The sequence below is a fragment of the Danio aesculapii genome, chromosome 19, assembly GCF_903798145.1.
Source record: "Danio aesculapii chromosome 19, fDanAes4.1, whole genome shotgun sequence".
Classification (NCBI taxonomy): Eukaryota; Metazoa; Chordata; class Actinopteri; order Cypriniformes; family Danionidae; genus Danio; species Danio aesculapii.
In genome coordinates this window covers 46,661,714-46,677,922 of record NC_079453.1, presented here as the reverse complement: position 1 = coordinate 46,677,922, position 16,209 = coordinate 46,661,714, and the positions used below count along the sequence as shown (strand labels likewise).

The following is a 16,209-nucleotide window of genomic DNA, read 5'->3' as shown; positions in this document are numbered from 1 at the left end:
CCTTGGGCTCATCTATCTCCGAGGTCAGCGTTCTCTCCCGGGACAGCATGCCAAAACTGCTATCATAGTCGAGCATTATCTAAGTGTGAACTCTTGAAATGTCACTTTAAGACTGCAAAGATCTAAAAGGAAAGCATTCAATTACTTTCATAACTATTTATGCTCAAATAAGACTAAATTAGATGTATTTAAAATAAGATGGAGATCATATTATTATGTGTATTTGTCTGTTTAAACATACACCCAAAGCCAACCAGACCCACCAAGTCTATCTGTGCTGTGCCAGCCTGATCTCACGAGAAAACGTAAGTACTTTACGTTTTGACAGTTTAGTGGCTAATTCTACGAGTTCAGTCGTACGAAATTGTACGATTTTAAAAAGGAGGCGTGGCACCTAACCCCACCCCTAAACCCAACCGTCATTGGCGGATGAGCAAATCGTACTAAATTGTACGAATTAGATTGTACGAATTAGCCACTAAATCAAAAAGTTACGAATTGCCGTGAGATTGTGTTGGCTGTGCTGGATACGGAGAGTAGCAGATTGTTTGTTGCAAAACAAACAAACTGGTAATAAAGTCATTATATACACGTAATTTAATTTTTAAAATGTTCTAAATTTCCGTTAGGTAAGGAACAGTCTAATAAATGAAAACATTTAGTCCCAAAAAGTTGCAAAATAGTAATCATGTCATCATATGTGCATAGTAACAGCGTAAATTGTTCTTAATTTCTGTTAGTCAAGGAAAACGTTTGTCCTAAAAAGTAGCAAAATGCATATTTAAAATATTTAAAATAAAGTGTAAAATCTGCTACATTTCCATTATTAGTCAATGCAAAATTGAAGCAATAAAAACATTTAGTCCAAAGAAAATAGCAAAATGTGTCAACAAAATAGTAATAATGGCATTATAAGCATAAAGTGTGAAATGTTCTGCATTGCCGGTAGTTAAGGTAAAATTAAAGAAAAACATTTAGTTCTGAAAAGTTACAAAATGTGTCAACAAAATAGTAATAATGGCATTATAAGCATAAAGTGTGAAATGTTCTGCATTGCCGGTAGTTAAGGTAAAATTAAAGAAAAACATTTAGTTCTGAAAAGTTACAAAATGTGTCAACAAAATAGTAATAATGGCATCATATGCACAGTGTAAAATGCTCTAAATTAAAGGAAAAATGTAATAAATAAAAATATTTAGTCCTGAAAAGTTGCAAATTGCATCAACAAAAGGGTAATAATGCCATCATAAATGCATAATTAGAGTGTAAAATGTTCTAAATTGAAGGAAAAATGTAATAAATAAAAAAGATTTAGTTTTAAAAAATTGCAAAAAGCATCAACAAAATAGTAATAATGCCATCATATGCATAATTAGAGTGTAAAATGTTCTAAATTGAAGGAAAAATGTAATAAATAAAAATATTTAGTCCTGAAAAGTTGCAAAAAGCATCAACAAAAGGGTAATAATGCCATCATATATGCATAATTAGAGTGTAAAATGCTCTAAATTGAAGGAAAAATGTAATAAATAAAAATATTTAGTTCTAAAAAGTTGCAAAAGCATCAACAAAATGGTAATAATGCCATCATATATGCATAATTAGAGTGTAAAATGCTCTAAATTGAAGGAAAAATGTAATAAATAAAAATATTTAGTTCTAAAAAGTTGCAAAAGCATCAACAAAATGGTAATAATGCCATCATATATGCATAATTAGAGTGTAAAATACTCTAAATTGAAGGAAAAATGTAATAAATAAAAAATATTTAGTCCTGAAAAGTTGCAAATTGCATCAACAAAATAGTAATAATGCCATCATAAATGCATAATTAGAGTGTAAAATGTTCTAAATTGAAGGAAAAATGTAATAAATAAAAAACATTTAGTCCTAAATGGTTGCTAAATGCATCAATAAAATGGGAATGATGGCATCATATGCATAAAGTGTGAAATGTTCTACATTTGTGTTATGTAAATAAAAACATTTAGTACTGAAAAGCTGCAAAATGCGTCTACAAAATAGTAATAATGCCATCATCTGTGCATAATTACAGTGTAAAATGTCCTAAATTAAAGGAAAATTGGAATAAATGAACATTTTTAGTCCTAAAAAGTTGCAAAATGCATCAATAAAATAGTAATAATGCAAGTAATAATGAAATGTTCTACATTGCCATTACGTAAGAAAAAATTAAACATTTCATACTAAAAAGTAGCAAAAATATGTCAACAAAATAGTAATAATGCCATCATATACGCATAATGAAACTGTAAAATGTTTTCCATTTCTGTTAGTTAAGGAAATATTTAATCAATAAAACCAAGCCTAAAATTTAAATGAAATTTAGGCCTAAAAAGTTGCAAAACCTGTCAATAAGTCATGAAACAGGCTACCTTTTATATAGTTGGCAGACGGACAAGAGAGACACATGACAGGCTGTTTGACAGAGGTTTCTTATAAGCTAGGTGATATGGATGATACTGCTCTAGTGGAAAACCACAGAACTTCTCATCATGACTCACAGACTGTTGTACAAAGATGTGAACGCAAAGGAAAAGGCATGGGAAGTGGTTTCCTCTGCTGTTGGTGTCATTAACAAGTATTAAAATGTTTGTTTTCAAAGTGCAATATTTACATGTATTATTTAACATTAATGAGGAACAGTAAACACACTGCAAACATGTGCTGTGTGAAAACACAACAGCCAATTCTGCCTCCGCACTGCACACATACTGCATCTGGACCACACACACACACTTCAGAGAGAGTATGTGTGAAACAGACATTAGAAAGCACTGAATGTGTATGCATCTGTTGTTCTTGAGAACGGTCTGCGATGTCCCATGCTGTTTTTCTGCTTTTTTTTTTAATAAGAGTCCAAATCGAAGCTATTACAAGCCTTTGACCTTGTTGTCGGCTTCTTCTAATTGCCTACATCCAGCTTGAGGCCTCTGAGGTAAAGCCTCCTGAAGTTATGACATGATCCGACCCTCTTAAAACCAACAAACAACCATTTACTCTTTGCCCCAGAACAGCCTGATACCCAATTAGCAGATACGGCGGGCTGCATCAGCGAGGGCTTTAGTGTCCAGCAGGTTGGAAGATCTTCTGCTCGTACCTGAATGTCCTGTGGTCCAATTAAGTGTGTGAGGGATGTGACTTTAGCACTGAGCCTCTCTCAAGACCTAACATGGGGCTCTGCTTGAGCTTCCGGCTCTGCTTGACTGCGGTCAGAGCAAGTCCGCTGCACACTGATTGAGACGAAGCCTATGCTGGCTCTGAGCTCGGGCACTCGGCTTCTCTTAAAGACCAAGTGTGCATTTTGGTGTCCCTCAAGGAACCAAAACAGTAGTGCAATTATGGAGCCATATTCTCCTGCCTGTGGTTTGGGGAGTGAGTCTTACCTTGAAATCAAATTGAAATGAGATGTTCCATCAAAATGTATGGAATATATACATTCATTCATTTTCCTTAGGCTTAGTCTCTATTTCAGAGGTCACCACAGCGGAATGAACCGCCAACTATACCAGCATATGTTTTACGCAGTGGATGCCCTTCCAGCCACAACCCAGTATTGGAAAACACCCATACACACTAATTAACACATACACACACACACTCGAACCAGCAACCTTCTTGCTGTGCGGTGACAGTGCAAACCACTGAGCCACTCTGCTGCCCTAGAATATATACAGTGCTGTGCAGCCCTAAAATTGATTCTGTTTTGAATTATTAAAAACATTTGATGACAAATGGTTAAAACCTACTAGTTTTTTATATAATATTGATGCTTGAGAACCTCTTCATCCTTGACTCAACCTAAGAAAGCAGGTAAAGAAACAACCGAACAATTTGTGTTTTATTTAGGTTGAATGGCATTGAAATTGAGTACACAATGACAAAGACTTTCTTTTAGTTCAGTTAGTTAGTTTATCAGTTAGTTAGTTAGTTAGTTAGTTAGTTAGTTAGTTAGTTTAATTCAGATCAATCCTGAAGTGCTATATCAAGTCATGTTTAGCTTTATTGTCATTTCACTACACGAGTACATACACTACCTGAGAAAAATCTTGTTACATATCAAAGTTTTAGCCTCTAGATTACGCTTATTTTACCCAAATAAAATATGATCATGCCTTGATTTTTAATGGGTTTTAATGGATTTTAATGGATTTAATTAGGACAGTAAGGTCTGACTTCTCACTTAACAGAAATAATGTCCAGTATAGAATATAAAGTCATACTGCAGTGGAAACAGAATGAATATTGTGTATGACTCCATGATCTTGGAGGACTGCATCCACACATCTCTGCAATGACTCAAATCACTTATAAATAAAGTCTTCTGGAATGGCAAAGAAAGCGTTCTTGCAGGAAGCCTTCTCCTTCATCTTACCCCAGACATGCTCAAAAATGTTACTGTCTGGTGACGGGTCTGGCCAATCCTGGAGCACCTTGACCTTCTTTGCTTTCAGGAACTTTGATGTGGAGGTTGAAGTATGAGAAGGAGCGCTATCCTTTTGAGAATTTGCCCTTTTCTGTGGTTTGTAATGTAATGGGCAGCACAAATGTCTTGATACCTCAGGCTGTTGATGTTGATCATCCACTCTGCAGATCTCTCGCACGCCCCCATACTGAATGTAGCCCCAAACCATGATTTTTCCTTCACCAAACTTGGCTGATTTCTGTAAGAATCTTGGGTCCATGCGGTTTCCAGTAGGTGGTCTTCTGCAGTATTTGTGATGATTGGGATGCAGTTCAACAGATCATTCATCAGAAAATTCAACCTTCTGCCACTTTTCCAAATGATCAACTAGAAGTCAAGTTATTATTTGTTGCTCTTACAAGTGGGATTGACGACAAGACTTTTTTTCTGGTAGTGTAGTATAAATACCGACACAGGCTCATTGTGAAAACGTAGCCTTACAGATGTTTCTGGAGGCCGCGAATTATGTAGCCAGAGGTACGTATGGCTGCATTTCGTGTTTTATAGACGAACGCTACGTGGCGGTGTGACACCATTCCTTTTCACACTTACCAGCTGACCGCTTACCTCTGTATGGACGGCATTCCGACTGCAACCAGTTTGTCCCTTTAGTGCGGCTTGTACATCAGCGGGCTCGAGACGCAGAGAGGAGTTGACCACGATGACGGTGTTCGAGTCCGGTGAAGAACGGTTCCAGAAAGCGAGCAAGACAAAAAACAGAATCCAAAAAAAAAAAAAACAAGTAAATAGCAGGGTGAGAATGTGGTAAAATCTGAAAACGTGGTATAAATCAGATGTGGGCTTTTCTTTTTCTGGATTGCTTTTGAAACGTGTTGGTTGGGTTGAGGAAAGTGGGTGGGCGCGTCAATCGATTAAAATTGGTTGGGTTTAGAGAAGGGGGAGGGTGGGTCAGTCGATCGGTCACTCGGACAGTCAAAAAGTCAGTCAACAGCGGCCTCTGGTGGGTTTACGCGAGAACAGCAGGCGCGAATGGCACTCGCGAGAGAAATTTGAGATCTCAAAAAGCGTACACAGCGGCCTCTGGTGGATTCGGGAAAACAAAAACTGCAGAAAAACGTGCCGCCGGGACGCGTTTCGCGGTCTCCAGAAACGTCTGTAGAGGTACGTTTTCAGAATGAGAGTTGTTAAATACTCAACTACACACAAAGCCTAAGACTGACTTTACAAGTACTTTGACATAAGACAATATATTGTGTAAGATATTGTGCAAAAGAGGTATTTAATGTTAAAGAAAACAAGTAGTGGAACATGATCTGTGATACATTCACAAGTAAACGTTGTTTTCCTTATCGAGTTCTTGTAAGATGGAGTTTAAGTAAAGTGTCTGGTGCATATGAAGAGACGAGTGTTTCTACAGGTGGTTTGTCAAACCCACTCACCTCTATGAGGCACACTCAGAAACACACAATGTTTATGCTCCATCAGTTCTGTTATTCAAAATCTGACCTGTATCCTTTGTTCAAAAGTGTATCAGACCCCAAGTGAAAAATCAACCCTGACTGCTAAAAGCCACCCAAGCCGCCGCTGATCAATAATCCATTTTAGCCCCCGTACTTCTCTTCCACTCAGAGCTGGCGCAGATGCAGTGAGATGACATTTACTATTGCGTCAGTTTTTCATCTGCCGTAATCCTGTCAGCGGTGTTACATCAATTTGTACCGTCAGAAGTGGCTGTGCATCAATCTGTGACATGCAAATGGACACACACACACCCTTCTGGTCCCGCGATCTGCCATTGCGGATAAGTGGAAAAGCTCCAGCGGGACGGGGGAATACAGCAGTCCCCTCCGTCTGCCCTTCAAGTGTTTATGCTTGCTCAGCACTTTCTCCCTGACAGAGCACACTCTCGGGAGCCCAAAAACACCCACACCTCCTCTCGTCCTCTGCCACCAGCAGGAAAAGAGCGGGATCAAACATGACAGGAAAACACACCTCCCAGGAAATTACCGCCATGCATTTTCTTGGAAAGAGTTTACAAATAAGAGGAGGTCCAAGATAATGGCACACCGTTGTCACAATGCATCTCCGCACATGCTAGAGCCCTAAAAAGTGTTCACTAGATTATCTACACTGCGATCCTTCAATGGAGTGTGTGTTTTAATATCGCATAAGATTATTCTTGCTCTAAATATGCATGGCAAGGGTTTATTATTTGGTATAAAAACTTTTGGTGAAGTTTGTATACCAAAATATCTAATTTTAATGAAGCATAAATAATGGCAGACTTTTCATTTTTTGGATAAACTGTATAACTGTCCTAAAGTAATAGGCACCTGTTTAATCCATGTGGCGGAGCCCTAAGAAGTATTCATAGCTTATTTACACTGAGATCCTTCAATGGAGTGTGTGTTTTAATATATCATCAGATTATTCATGCTCTAAATATGAATGACAAGGATTTATTATTTGGTGTAGAAACTTTTGGTGCACTGAATGACATTTTTAGGGCCATTTAAAAGAAAGAAAAATGTAACGGGATGAATTCTAGTGCTATTTTACCAAAAAGAAATGTAAATATCCTCTTTTGATGATGCATAAATAATGGCAAACTTTTTAATTTTTGTGGATAAACTGTATAACTATCTTAAAGAGATTTTAGGCACTTGTTTAATCCATGTGCTTGCACACTAATAAGTGTTCACAGGCTTATCTACTCTGTGATCCTTCAATGGAGAGTGTGTTTTAATATATCATCAGGTTATTAGTGCTTTAAATATGCATTACAAGGATTTATTATTTGGTGTAGAAACTTTTGGTGCGCTGAATGACATTTATTGCCATTTTTACATTTTTATGGACATTTAAAAGAAAGAAAAATTTAACAGGATGAATTCTAGTGCTATTTTACCATAAAAAATTAAATATCCTCTTTTGATAATGCATAAATAATGGCAAACTTTTTAATTTTTTGGATAAACTGTATAACTATCTTAAAGAGATTATAAGCACTTGTTTAATCCATGTGCTTGAGCACTAATAAGTGTTCACAGGCTTATCTACTCTGTGATCCTTTAATGGAGAGTGTGTTTTAATATATCATCAAAGTATTATTCATGCTCTAAATATGCATGACAAGGATTTATTATTTGGTGTAGAAACTTTTGTGAATGACATTTTAAGGCCATTTTTACATTTTTATTAACTCTTAAAAAAGACAAATTAAAGTGGATGAATGCTAGTGCTATTTTACCTCCCTATAGTGGTTAGTGTGTCAACACATGCACTCCGGTGCTCACGGTGACCCGAGTTCGATTCCCGCCTCGAGGTCCTATGCTGATCCTTCCCCTCTCTCTGCTCCCCACACTTTCCTGTCAATACTCTCCACTGTCCTGTCCTTTAAAGGTGAAAACCCTGACAAAAATAATAATTAAAAATAATTTTTGATGATGCATAAATAATGGCACTTTTCATTTTTTTTGGATAAACTGTATAACTATCCTAAAGGGATTTTAGGCACTTGTTTAATCCATGTGCTTGAGCACTAATAAGTGTTCACAAGCCCCAAGATAATGACACACCGTTGTCACAATGCATCTCCGCACATGCTGGAGCCCAACGAAGTGTTCACTAGATTATCTACACTGCGATGCTTTAATGGAGTGTTTCTTTTAATGCATCATCAGATTATTCTTGCTCTAAATATGCATGACAACGGTTTATTATTTGGTGCAGAAACTTTTGTTTCACTGAATGATATTTTAGGGCCTTTAAAAAATGTAAAAGTATGGCAACCATTATCTTTTGCACTCTAGTGCTTTATTGGCAAGGAAATTCTAAATATCTCCTTTTGATGATACATAAATAATGGCAGACTCTTCGTTTTTTTGGATAAACTGGGATCCAATCCTAAGGTGGTGATATTAGGAACCTGTTATATCCATGTGGTGAAGCCCTAAGAAGTGTTCCCTAGCTCACTGGTATATTTAGGTGCAGTCTTTTAATGTCATCAAATTATTCCTGCTTCTTTGGTATATCAGGTTTTATTATACTCAACTATATTTTAGTGCGTATCTTCTATAAAAATGTATCGACTCATTATTTTTATTTATTTTTTTAATTATTTTTTTGAGGGGGGGGGGGGGGGTAATTTAACAGGATTAATTCTCTTGTGGGGGTCAGCAGCATTGCAAAAAAAGACATTAAAATAGACTTTACAATTTTTGAATGACATTATACATGCAGTTGAAGGAAAAAATATAACTTAATTCTTATATAAATATTTCCCAAGAGCTTAAGACCTATTTGTTTTAATAAAACTTCATTTCTAATAACTAATGTCATGTCTTTGCAATGATGACAATTCTTAATATTTTTACTAGTTATACTAATATTCAACTAAAAGTGCGATTTAATGGGATAATTAGGTTAACCACGCAAGTTAGGTAATTTAAGCATGTCGTTGGACAACAGTGGTTAGTTCTAGCCAATCAAAAAATAATAATATATTTTAAAGATGGATAATAATATTGACCTTTGTTTTTTATGTAAAGAAACTGCTTTTATTCCAGCTAAACTAAAAGAAATAAAACTTGTACCACAAGACACAAATGTAATAGGATGTACTGTAAGAATGTCCTTTAATTAAATTAGTAAATATTTGAAAAAGACTTCACAGTGAGGCTAATATTTAAGGAAGTTGTCTTCAACTGCAAATGATGACAGACTTTTCATTTTTGCAAGGGTGCACTATTTAACTACATTAAAGTGAAAATAAAAGGCGCCTGTATTATCAATCCCCATGAAAATTACACATCACTGTCACAGTGTATCAGTGGTGGAGCCCTAAGAAGTGTTATATGCTGCATGTATGCGATTTACAAGAAAGTTTGCAGTCTTCCAGTCATGCAAGGGTCAAGAGCCGCAGGAGCAGCCGACTGAGGTATTAATAAGTTAGAGGAACAGCCTGCAGTACTTTAATAACAGCCATTTTAATCTGTCCCCTGGGCCGCGAGCCACTAGCCCTGCCTACTGAACTCTGCAGACATGCTGATGAATTAGATCTGGAGATCTGTCTTCATACAGCTGCCTGTTCTTAAATAAATCATTGCTTGTTTATGGAGCCGGCCGGTCCCTTTGACATAGATGTTGGCTGACCTGATGCGGGAGGGCACTTTTATATTAAGTGTGTTTACCTTTGGGGTGCTGCTGGTCACACTTTTCTAGTGGCTGAAGAAAAACATTACTATACAAGATGACCCTCAAAACCTTGGAAGACATTTGTAGGACGCAAACTAACAATGTTTTGGCATTTTGGGGAGCAAAATTTTGGAACTTTTGGAAAGTTTCAGAGTGCACAATTTAAAAATAAATGATATTAGTGTTGTCTCAGTATAAATAATGATAGACTATAAATAATAGTCTCAGTATAAATAATTTCCTGAAAACAGATGTCATATTCATGCAAATTACACAGTTTTAAAATTATTGAAGCTAAGCAGGGCTGCGCCCGTCCGTACCTGGATGGGAGACCACATGGGAAAGCTATAGGTTGCTGCCGGAAGTGGTGTTATTCATACCAGCAGGGGGCGCTCAACAATCCCAACTACCCACTCTTGCGGGTGGGCCCACGCATGTTCTTAGCGCTACACCACTAAGAAAAGCGCTATATAAATCTAAGAAATTATTATTATTTATAAATGTGTATCATCTCTATTCTATATATTTCTGACAATTTTGTTAAATAATCATCGACTTTGACCAGGTTATTTATTTTTACTGTAGCATTTTTAGAGCTGTTTACCATGGAAATCACGGCCATTTTGACAGTGCACCTTTTGTGCAATGTGACTTCATTTAGAATGGAAATACAGCACTTAATCCTCTATCTACACTCTCATAAATAAAGGTACGAGAGCTCTCACTGGGGTGGTACTAGGCTTGGATGGTAATATGGTATACCGCGGGATCTAAAAATAGCAACGGTGTCAGTTTCAATACCATTATACCGTCATAAAAACAATGTACTTGTATAGGAGACAAGTATTAAATATGAAATAAAATTTATTTAATGCCTAAAAATGCGTATGCGTGATTGTCATCACGGGACAGTGTGGAGGAGAGAGAGAGGTGAGGAAAGATAACGAGTCGCGCACCAAGTGACCTGGTCTTGAAAAAGAACACAACCTCTGCAGTTTGGCAGTATTTCAGGTTTCGACCGAACGAGAAGGGAGACATCATAAATACGAACTAGAGGTCTGCATCCCCACTGCTGTATTGCGGGACCCGACCAGATTTATTGCGGTGCGGGAATAAATTTCTGAGTAAAGCACGGGAGCGGTCGGTAACGCTGATGTAATTTAAACGGGAGCGGGCGGTCTAACAATATCGCTCCCGAGTGAGCGAGCATGCGCGCATTGATGCTGTTTATATATGTGCGTGTGTGTGTGTGTGTGTGTGTGTGTGTGTGTGTGTGTGTGTGTGTGTGTGTGTGTGTGTGTGTGTGTGTGTGTGTGTGTGCGTGTGCGTGTATGTGTGACTGAGAGAGAGCGTCATGCTGTGTGTCGCTTGTTTGGTGCTGTCTGTGTGTGTGTGTGTGTGTGTGTGTGTGTGTGTGTGTATGTGTGTGAATGAGAGAGAGAGCCTCCTGCACAGATCTCGAACAAGACAAACAGGTGACCGCAAACCTGAGGTCGCATGTACTGTATTCAGTTTCTGAATGGTTTAGGCACAAGCCAACAGCTTGGTGACGCTGTCTGAGCCTTACATCATCATTTTTTTTATTATGCATGTAATACCGTGTACCGAGGTAAAATAGGGAGGAGGTTTGATGGTATCAAAATTTGAATACCGCCCAAGCCTAGGTGGTACCTTTTTAAAAGCTACACATTTGTACCTAAAGGGTCCCTATTAATACCTCAAGGGTACAAATTAGTGTCTAAAAAGTATAAAAGTGTACCTCTTAAAATGTTTAGGTACAAATATAAGTTTTTGAGGTTCCATTATGGACCCTTTAGGTACAAATGTGTATCTTTTGGAAAGGTACCACCCCAGTGACAGCTCTTGTACCTTTATTTCAGAGAGTGCAGCATGGGTAATGGAAAACGAGATACCATTCAGATATCATGATATTTGCAAACTCAAATACATTATTTCTAATGGAGACTGCATGCAATTGGAGTTAATATTTATTCACTGATTTATTTCCATTCACTCCTTTTAAGTGGACTAAAGTAGGAAACAGCAAATTAGGATATGGGGAGCGACTCTACACTCCCCAAAATATCTGTTAGTTAACAATTTTGTGTTGACAAAATTGTGAATTGCGTTAGGGGATGTTGATCTCTGCTCTGTCGACTTTTGATGTTAATTTTTACTCTACAGTTTAACAAAGTGACTTTTATTGACATTTTAGTAGTTTGAAGTAATATAATGTATAACAAATAAGTTGTTGAATGACAGAAAATGTACTGGCAGTTTATTACAAGGTGTTTGTAGCATAATATACAAGACACCCCTCACTGCGGCCTGTAGCGCAGTGACGAAAACATATGTCGACGTCTTGTATGTTGACGTCATGTATGTGTTAGCGCACATGCGTAGCACCTCCTGTAGTATTTACACTAAATTATGAATGAATGCGTGCGAACGCTTATGTCCATTAAGTCGACGTGCATATGCAAGCATTTGTCGCTAGAAATTAGAATTATTTGTATTATTTATTAAATTACACATTACAGTGTGTGTTATTACCGTCTAGACCAGGGGTCACCAATCTCGGTCCTGGAGGGCTGGTATCCTTCCAAGGTTTAGCTCCAACTTGCCTCAAAACACCTGCCTGGGTGTTTCAAGTATACCTAGTAAGTCCTTGATTAGCTTGTTCAGGTGTGTTTGATTAGAGTTGGAGCTAAAATCTGCAGGACACCGGCCCTCCAGGAACAAGTTTGGTGACCCCTGGTCTAGACCTACCCCATCCCTAAACTCAACCATCACTGTAAGCATGCGGGTTACAATATAGACAATATAATAGATGTCTATGGTTCTGCTTCTTCTTTTTACGGTGGATGGCATCCAGCGTCTTGCTGCATTACCGCCACCTTTAGCTCAAGAGTGTAAATCAGAGGACAGTAATGGACACTATTTGAGTGAATTTGATTTTATTACACGACTGTTAGAAAAGCACATTCTAGGATGGAAGTATGCGATTTCGGACACAGCCATGCAGTAGCTAAATCACATGCGCACTTAAATGCACTTGACGTAGTGTATATACATGATATCACTGCGTTACAAGTTGCAGCGAAGACTATTTGTAATATACAACACCAACCCAGACATTATATCACTTTAAACTATTAAAAATGTTCATAAAAGTCACTTTTTTCCAACTTTTCAGGGCTAAAAGTTGTTAGAAGGCAGATCAAAGTCCCATAATGCAATTCAGTAGCATAAATAAATGTAAGCTAAAATAAAAACAAATCACAAAATACAGAGAACTGCTAATTTACAGATATTTTATGTGCATTTTAACACACACACAGCTGATCTATTTTAGCTGTAATATTCAGAGTTCCAGCAATAAGTCGTGGTTTCAAACACTGTGTGGTATTCAGGTTTCCAACAGCAAGCGATTTGTCTGTAGACGCTGAATGTGAAGCTGCTGCACGACGTGACACAATCACAGCCGATCACTTTCTGTATTCATAAGGTCTGTATGAGTGTGAATGTGTGTGTGGATGATGAATGGAGCTCAGGTTCAGGTGAGGTGCAAGGCTGCAGGCCCCGAGCTCAGATATATGGAAGCAGCAGGAATCAATCAGGAATATCAATTTCCAGAGAGCCGTAGCAAAGCCTTGAGTGCATGACGGGAAAAAGAAAAAGCTGTCCTCCTCCAAGATTACATCCCGAGAGGCTTGCAAAACAAGAGAGGGACTAGTCTTTCTTTTTTCTTCATTTGACAGTAGAATAGGGTAAAGTGGTGCATTTCACTTTTAAAGAAACTGTTGTTGAGAAAACATAAAAAAACAAGGCAACTTGATGCAGTAAGAACTTTGAGCTCTATTTTAATGATCTAGGCGCAAAAGCATTAAGAGTGTATCTGAATCCCCTTTCGCTATTTTAAGGATGGAAAAACAGGCTCTGTGCCCCGGCGCATGGTCTAACAGGGTTGAGCGTATCCTCTTAATGAGTTATGGGTGTGTTTTGAGAATAAACCAATCAGAGTCTCATCTCACATTCCCTTTAAGAGTCAGTTGTGTCGCACCATGACGCATTTGCTATTTACATGGCGGACTTTGTAAGTGGAAAAACTGAACGATTCACTAGCGAGAGAACAGTTAAACAGCTCATCTGTAGCGCGAGGATAAAGAACGAACCTCCTCCTATCAGCCTTTACTTTTACTCTCTCTTTCTCTATGTCGTGGATAAGGAAACCGTGTTGTAGGTTATGCACAGACATCCATCAGCCTACAGAATTAATTTCATTTCTAAAGCACAAAGATTTGTTTCAAAACTATTTCTAAATTCAGTTTTAATTTCCAGCAAACGAATAAATGAACAATAATAATGAAGTGTGGTCTAAAAACTGAGTTATATCCAAACACACATGCTATGCCTCATATGGTCCAAAACCTGAAAGGTGGACAAATCTAAGCTTTTTTTTAATAAAACCAATATAAATAATACTACTAATAGTAATAATAACATTATACAAGAGCAAGTTGTCATGAATAAACTTAAAAAAGCCCCCTGAGATGAAGAAGGCATGAAGGCAGTGGTATATTTCTGTAGAAAATAATAATTTTTGTAATATTTTAATCCTTTAATTCTATTTGTAAAGATATTTGTGTATTGCTGAACATTGCTGCGTGTTTTAAGCAATGTGCACAACTAACATGCTCTGCACTGGTTTTAACTGGTCTATTGAACAGTCTATTTTAGTTCCTCAAAATAGCAACGTGCCAATAATGCACCTTAACATGCTCATCAGTTCACAAAGTGGCACAAATAAATTTGCTATTAAAACAAAATTAAGGTTGCGCTGGTCTGAAAATAGCAACACATTGGGGCAAACACGCCGGGTGTATGATAGTGCCCTTTGAGTTGTCTCAACAACCGTTTTAAGTTCTTCTCAGTTACAATATGTTGTTCAGATAACATCATTTTGTTTATTCATGCAATGTTGATTATTGTATTTTACTAATAAAGATATTCTTGTCACATGACCTAAAGCAATTAATAATAGTTTGTTTTGAATAATTTTACTTACAAATGACAAACACAAACTTACTACTTCATTCATTTTCCTTCAGCTTAGTCCCTTTATTCAACAGTGGAACGAACCGCCAACTCATCCAGCATATGTTTTACCCAGTGGATGCCCTTCCAGCTGCAACCCAAAACTGGGAAACACCCATTCCCACTCACACAATTGTACTGCATGTCTTTGGATTGTGGGGGAAACTGGAGCACCCAGAGGAAACCCGCGCGAACACAGGGATGCCAACTGACCTAGCTGGGGCTCAAACCAGCGACCTTTTTGCTGTGAGGCGACTGTGCTACCCACTGCGCCACTGTGTCACCCCTCTTACAACTTCTCCCATTTATTTTTCTTGGAAGCAACAGATAAACAAGCTCAGTTTTCGGTGGTCGCATCACGCATGCGCAAATTATTTAAATATCAACATTCTTTTCAACACAAAGATGTTTGTCCAGAAAACTCTGTTAAACATGTAGACAATAATATTTTAGTGAATATTGTTGACATAACATATATTTTTATGTAGATCAATAGTATCAATATTAATAAATCAATATTCCCATTTCTTAGTATATATGACAGAAAAAGTACAGTGTGCTGAACAAATGGTGATTTTATTTTTTACAGTGCATCCTGCATCCAACATTCTGCATCCTATATTGATATTTCTGTCAGATAGATCTATGATGCAGTAGCTTTTTGAACTTTAGGGTCTGAATATATAAACAGAATGCATTGAATATAAAAAGAAAATATATGTTATTTGTTAGTTGTAATAGATGTCGCCTCACAGCAAGAAGGTCGCTGGTTCAAGCCTCAGCTGGGTCAGTTGGCATTTCTGTGTGGAGTTTGTATATTCTCCCTGTGTTCGCGTGGGTTTCCTCCAGGTGCTCCGGTTTCCCCCACAAGTCCAAAGACATGCGGTACAGGTGAATTGGGTAAGCTACAATTGTCCGTAGTGTATGTGTATGAATGAGTGTGTATGGATGTTTCCCAGTGATGAGTTGCAGCTGGAAGGGCATCCGCTGCGTAAAACATATGCTGGATGAGTTGGCGGTTCATTCCGCTGTGGCGACCCCAGATTAATAAAGGGACTAAGCCGAAAAGAAAATGAATGAATTTTATTTTTAATAATTAATTTTAATTTAAATGTAATAAATTTTGGCAGAGCGTGACCTACACCCTTGATTTGGTTTTGAATAATGATTTTAATATTTCTACAGTCAGTGCTACGTTTCAAAATGCTATTTTTAATGCAAGTTTTTTTGACATTCATGTTCAGAGATATCGTGAATTCATGTAAAATGCATATGCATGTTTTATTTTTTTACAATTATGCTGTTCAAATTGAAGTACTTTAATTTTTAATTAATTGTGCGATGGTAAAAAATAACATGTTTTTTTCTGTTTTTATTTTTTATTATTACTTCTTGTATGTTTTTTTGGAAATGTGAAATGTTTTGGAGTGAAACAAGTCAGTCAGTGCTAAAAAAAATAAATAATCATA

General features: G+C 37.3%; 1 protein-coding gene across 1 annotated transcript in view; it reads left to right on the top strand.

Annotated features, from left to right (window-relative positions):
• Positions 1-16,209, top strand: part of csmd3b (CUB and Sushi multiple domains 3b) — a 1,051,207-nt gene that overhangs the window by 925,108 nt on the left and 109,890 nt on the right. The window lies entirely within an intron of this gene.